Source organism: Pteropus medius, unplaced genomic scaffold (genome assembly GCF_902729225.1).
Source record: "Pteropus medius unplaced genomic scaffold, Ma_sr-lr_union100, whole genome shotgun sequence".
In the NCBI taxonomy this organism is placed as follows: domain Eukaryota; kingdom Metazoa; phylum Chordata; class Mammalia; order Chiroptera; family Pteropodidae; genus Pteropus; species Pteropus medius.
In genome coordinates, this window is record NW_024340700.1 from 4,233,349 (window position 1) to 4,239,968 (window position 6,620).

General features: G+C 49.8%; 1 long non-coding RNA gene across 1 annotated transcript; it reads left to right on the top strand.

Moving 5' to 3' along the window:
* The first annotated feature begins 1,886 nt into the window (after nucleotides 1–1,886).
* On the top strand, nucleotides 1,887–5,165 carry LOC120617604 (uncharacterized). Its single transcript, XR_005656971.1, has 5 exons — nucleotides 1,887–2,171; nucleotides 2,320–2,571; nucleotides 3,680–3,723; nucleotides 3,830–3,997; nucleotides 4,590–5,165. It is a non-coding gene; the product is annotated as an uncharacterized LOC120617604 (long non-coding RNA).
* The last annotated feature ends 1,455 nt before the right edge of the window (nucleotides 5,166–6,620 follow it).

The following is a 6,620-nucleotide window of genomic DNA, read 5'->3' on the forward strand; positions in this document are numbered from 1 at the left end:
AGAACTGTCAAGTAAGGGGAAATGCCTACAAACTTTCTTGGAAAGAGGTAAGTGGGAGACGTCCAGTCAATACCATCTGAGGGGAACTGAGAGGTAAATCCTCTTGAGAGAATGTTCTGGAAACACCGAGTCTGTTTGGAAATCTCGTGTAGCCCTGTGTGGGAGGCCTGTGCTGCCCCCACCCTCTCAGATTCCTGAAGAAATCCTCTCGGGAGATTTCATTACGGGCCCTGACCAGTTAATGATCCCAGGAAGAATCTGTGTCTTTTACATGAGTCTTTGGACAATGCACGCAGAGCTTTTAGTGCAGTGCCTGGCACAAAGCGAACACGGCATGTGAGCTCCTGTTTTGTCATTTGTAACTGTTTTGGGGTCGAGGAGAGTCACGTGGCCGCTCACATCTTTCTCTCCCTCAGGGCTGAGCACAGCGTCTCACACCCGGAAGATACGGAAACGGTATGAAACGAACAAATGGATTAATCGCTGTCACCCACTTCCCCAGGCTGTGCCCAGATGTCTCTGCCAGGCCAGCGCATTTCTGGGGTGCTCCCTGAGACTCCCCCTCCCTCGCCAGTGTAACTTGACCTTGACCTTTGCTGAAACTGCCTGTAGCAGATTCCAACGTAGCTTTCTTCCCTCGAAGGCGACAGGCTAGGGTCAAGCCATCGTGAACTGAGCAGTCCTGGCCTGTGCTGCTTCCGTGTCTTTTCCTGTGCTTTTGAAACACAAGCTGGTTGCTGGTACTCCGGGCGCCCTCCGCAGGGAAAGCCAGCACTGGCTTCCCGGGCCCAAGCCGACTGCTCCCGTGCCTCGCATGGACCAGTGGCCCTTCCCTTCCCGCGTCCCCGTCCTCCTCCTCACAAGACCGGGGTCAGCGCGGGCAGTCCGCAGGTGCGCAGACCCCCTGCCCAGGACGCTGGCCCAGCCCAGCGTGCGCCTTCCCAGCGTGGAGGCCCAGGGCTCCCCGCTACCTCGCTTTTACTTCTTACTTGTCCCTAATATCGGGAGAATAGGCTTTGGGGTCTAACAACAAATTCTAAGTTTGCATTCTGTGTGGAGCCCGGCCAAACGGCCAATGGAGAATGCAGCACGGTGGAGACAGCTCTGGCCACCTGCTGCCCCCGCCTTTGTCCTCGGAGATTTCACGGGCGAAAACCTTTCTTTCACCTGCGCGGACCCTGAGCCAGGGGTGGGGTGGGGTGCAGTGAGGGGGCTCGCGGGGAGCAGCTGTGCTCTGCTCACAGCTGACTCGGACCCGGGGAGGCACTGGCTGGGAAACGTCCTTCAGATTGGGGGTTCGACGGGTGCAGATAACCCACTTTTGGCCACCCAGTGGCGGGCAGCAGCTTGGTGTTGTTACGCACGCGGAACCCCAGGCCCTACCTAGACGGGCAGAGTCAGAACCGGCGTGCCAGCAAGGGTCCACGCACGTTGCATCGGACAAGCACTGAGCCACCTGTCACCAGTGGCTGAGTGGGAACCTAGGGACCTTTGGAGCTTCCAGCATAGTTTGTAAAACACCCTTTGTCTGGGTGTGTGTCAGCCATCACCCATGACAGCCACCGCCCTACCTGTGGTTTTGCTTTCTTGTGTGTCAGTTAACCGAAGTCAATTGTGGTCGGAAAATATTAAATGGAAAATTGTGGAAAATTCATAAAGTTTAAATTGTATACCGTTCTGAGTAACATGACGAAACATGGCACCAGCCCGCTCCATCCCGCCCGGATATGAGTCCCCGGTTTGTCCCCCATTTGTCCTCACCGCGTATGCCCCCATCCCAGTTGTCAGATCGACTGCCGGGCATCTCAGAGCTTGTGTCCCGGGCACCCCGATTTTACTGAATAATGGCCCCAGAGCCATTCTCGTTACTTTCATTGCAGTATTATGTTATTAGTTATTGCTGTTAACCTCTGATTGTGCCTAATTTATAAATTAAATTTTATCATGCGTCTGTAAGTACAAGAAAAAAGCATAATATAATAGGGTTTCAGCCGTCCGCTGGAGGGCTGGGAACGCAGCCCCCACAGGCGAGGGAGGGATACCGTGCCATCGTTACAGACACGCCGTGAATAACCGTGAGGTTTGCTACATCTAAATATGGTAAACACCAAGCACCTCCTGGAGTCTCCCATCACCGCCCTGAGGACGTCCACTTCTGATACCATAAACAGGTAAACTGGTCTGATTCTCTGTCCCCACAAAGATGGACGGGCAGGGACAGTCAGCTCTTGCCGAGTGTCCTCACGGAGAACGGGGAGGCTCAGCGTGGCACCTCCCCACGTCTGGGGGGCGATCGTTAAGAAGCTCAGTGTTCTACAGGTTCTGCTGCAGGCGCCGTGTGAGGCCACCTGCAGACTACGAGCGTGGCAGGTTCTGCACAAACCAGAGCGGTTCGTGTTTTGGGATCCTGCAGGAAAATGCCAACCATCGTGACGCCGAAGAGCAGGCCACCTGGTCCTGACGGGTTTGTGAGCCTCGGGAGGTCATTTGGTTGCGTCATCTGAGCTCAGGGCCCCTACTCCCGGGCATCGCTGGCAAGATCCAGACACTGGGAGCCCCCGCCCGGACCTGGTGAGTCTCCCTCCAGGAGATAAAAACCTGCGCATGAGGGCTCGGCAGCCCCACCCGCCGCCCAGAATCCAGAGCCATTAACCTCGGCCCTCAACGGTGAGGCCGCATTGACCTTGTAACCGGGGGAGGGAAGTGTCCTTTGCTTACCTAATATTCCCTGTGGCTTCAGGCAAATAAGCCATTCTTCACGGTTGGCCTTAACTTGGCTTAACGTTATCCTGATTTATATAGAACTTCCCGCGATTCCCCTTGAGGTGACTGTGCTTTGGAGCTGTGTGAAGTGATCCATATCTATGCTGTTTCTAATGCATTTGTGAAACCATTTATAAGCTGATTGGGGAGGAAAGGTGGTCTGTAAATGCCTGGAAATAATAATGATTGCGATGCTTATGAGTGATGAACGATAACTACGCATCACAGCAGGCAAACGCTGCCTACTCACAAATGCGTTTTCTCCTTTTCTCAAATGCTTTCTGACCAACTGATATTTAATAAAGGAAAACTCCCCCTAGAAAGCTTGATGGCTGATTGCGAAAACTCATCAGCATGGAAACCCCACACTAGCCTAAAAGGGATGACAATTATATTGGCAGCGATGTGTGTGTGCTTCGCCCGTTTTTAAGTTAGCAATTGTTGCAATGCCTGTGGATGTGCTTGGCGTGTATGCTGAGTCCATCCTAACTGTGACATCCGGTTTCGTTTAGAATGCCAGGAACGAAAGGCCATCGTGCCCGTGGGTCTTGCAGGGGACAGTCATGGTATTATAGGTATAGTGGACAATTTGGTGACGGACAGAGGGGAAGGGGTTGGGGGCTGGGAGAATGGGGTCGAGGGTTAAAGAAGTACAAATTAGTCGTGATGATAGTTGGTCCCGGGGATGGGGAGCACGGCATAGGGAAAGCAGTCAGCATTAATATGATGGCTGGGTGGAGGGAGCAATTGGGGGCATCATATTATGAACTATATAGATGTCTAACCAATGTACTGTGTACTTGAAACTAATTTAAATACATAAATTTATTTAAAAAAATTAAAACTAACTAAATAAAAAGGTTTTGCTTCCCTTCTGAAACGTGACACTTCCGGTATTCACTTTGCTTTCCCATAGGGCTGGGGGTCAAAACCAGACGGAAGCGCAAGCCTCGAAAGCAGGTAGGAGCTCAGCGCAGTGGCCTTTGTGGTCCCTGCTCATTGTGCTGATGGTTGGTCCGTCTTGTGGGAGACCTTCCCACTCTTACCTCCATCCTTCCCTCTGCAGGTCCCGTCCCTTCCCTGCATGCATAGCTATCCCCCATCCCCACCTTTCCTAAGGTGAGGCATTGCAGAGGAGGAAGGAGGGGGCTGGTTCTCGGGTACACGTTGCTGAAATCTCATGGGAACCACTCAGAGGAAGTGATGTGAAAAGAACGGACGAGTTTCCCACGTTGTAAGTAGGACTTTCAGTTTTCTTTGCCATGGCCCGTAATATACGGCTTTTATTCTTACAACCAGTTAGCCAAAAATATGCCCTGTTCAAGGCAACGAGTTTTTTAACTTATATTTTTACCAGAGTATGTTATATTCGTGTGCGCATATCTCACAGAATTTATAATCTGCCGTAGGTATTTTTTGCCCGTGCGTGTTAAACCGGATTGCATATCCTCCTCACTGTGACTTCAGAGGGACCGCTTTTGAGTTTTATAAATAAAAAGAAATGTATTCCTAAGGCTCAGGGCGCGCACACACACACACACACACACTCACACACATGCACACACACACAACGCGCATTACACCTACCGATATCGTTCTTAAACTTCGTAGCTATAAATACAACAGGATTCAGCGTACGCTATTTTATTGCATTACATGAAATTCAAAATTTCGCAGGGAAACCAGAGCGAAATAAAGAAAGCTGGCCGCGATAAGGAGCATGTCCCTCCACCCTGCACCTTTGCGAAATTTTGAGATCACCCCGTTCTTTCTTTCTTTGGTCAAGGGCAAGCTATCGAATATCTCTTTTTTTTCCGCTCCGACAGCTAAACTCAGGAGTGGCAATGCCCTTATTCTTTGCTGTGACGTTGGCTCTCAGAGTGACTAACGTAAACGAACATCTGCTCGTCTCCCGTTCCCTATGCACAGCTCACGGCATCGTCCTGTGTCACAGGAGAAAGAAGCATGGGACAGCCACGCCCGAGGAGTGTAAGGACATTCCCCGAGAGCCGCTTATGCTCAGGAGAATTATGCAGTGACATTTCTGTGAGTTATTTCATTTCTTAAATGTCATTATTCTTTAAAAAATTAATGCAAGTTCATGGGGGAAAAAAATCACACAAGACAAAAGATACACAATGGAATGTCACCCTGTCTGTCACTGCCCTATCTTTTCCCCAGAGGACCGTTGCTACTTTTTCATCTGCCCTCCGCCGGTGGTCCAGGACACGCACGTGTTTGTCCAGACTAGTGAGGAGTACACGTGTGTGCATTTCCGTACTTTATTTTAAACCTAAAAAGTAGCAAACCACATAGACTCTTCTGAACCTCATTCTTTTCACTTAATAATATTATCTTGGACACTGCTTTGCGTTCACCCGCAGACCCACCTCGTTGTTTTGGATGCTCATGTCATCCTCATGAGTTTTGTTAATGTCGATCTGGGTGATATAGAAGAACTAGACCTTGGGCTGTCTGGGGGCCGCTGAAGCAGCCTGTGGGTTCCCCAGATGGTGCTTGATATGAAGCCATGAGGATAAAGCGAAAGCACCTCTATTCTTGAGCATTCAGGGGCGTGCTGGATAAACTGGAGCCCTTGACCGTGGAGCTGAACTCACACCTGGCCAGGAGGCAGGGGCCCTGCCAGGGAAGACGCATTAGGGGCCGCACACCTGGCTGCAGTGACACCCACACGTAAGCGAGTGGCACGCATGTGAGATGCAAGCTACCTGCCGTCATCCACCTTCTAACTCAGGAAGCGCGATGCCTCCGCCACGCTCGGCCGCACCTTTCTCCTGGCGAGCCCTGAACCAGAGACGTGAGGGGAGCGGATGGGAGCCTAGTTCCAGCTCAGCGGGGCTCCGGGGTCCAAGCTCCACACAAGTCCCCCCGTGGACCGAACCCGAGGATGCTTCCCATCTCCGAGGCTGCACCTGGTGCCAGAATGACAGGCTCTGGCCTCGCATCTTCATTCCCTCGTGTAAGAACAGCTCGAAAAATAATTCCTGGAAGTGGCACCACTGGCCCCGAGGATGTGCGCAGATTTTATTTTATTAGCTATTGTTAAATTTCACTCCAAAGAGGCTGTACCAGTTTATATTCCCGTCAATGGTGTTTGAGAGCTCAGATTTCCCAACGTCCTCATCAACAGGCTGTGTCATCCTACTTTTTGATCATTTTTATTTCAATTGGTAAAAAGCCTTATCTCGTGATGGTTTTAGTTTGCATTTCTTTTTTTACTACATGTGTGGTGAAGCATCTTTTAAAATTGTTAAGCTCATTTTTACATTTTTTCTCCTCTTAGCGACCACATTTAGCCATTTTTCTGTTGGAATCATTTTCTAGCTTTTAATATTGACCTAAACGAGCTCGTTATATATATATACGTATATACGTACACACACACACATATATATATACACACACACATATATTATACATTATTATATATGGCAAGCACTTTCTCCAATGTGTCTTTGGTCTTTTCTATGTTATCGATGCAAAAATTTGCTTTCGTAATGCTATGCTTATATTTCGATTATATGGAGTTTGAACATCCTGATTGTAGAGAGGATTTTCTCCTTTGTCATTCACTAACATTCTGAAAGATAGATAAGACGATTCCTGGCGAGGAGCGCCAGGCTTACTGAAGGTAAGTAGTGACGAGTTCTCATAGCGAGCGTTCGAATCCATCTGGGTCCCCACAGGAAAAAGATGGCAGGTTTGACATTTGAGGAGTGCTTAACAAAAGGACTATTTTCAAAGCTTGGAGACAATGTAGGAAAATCACAAGGAGTATTGTAGTTCCCCAGAACTGATGACAGTGGGTAAAACCATGATCACCCCAGGACCAGGAT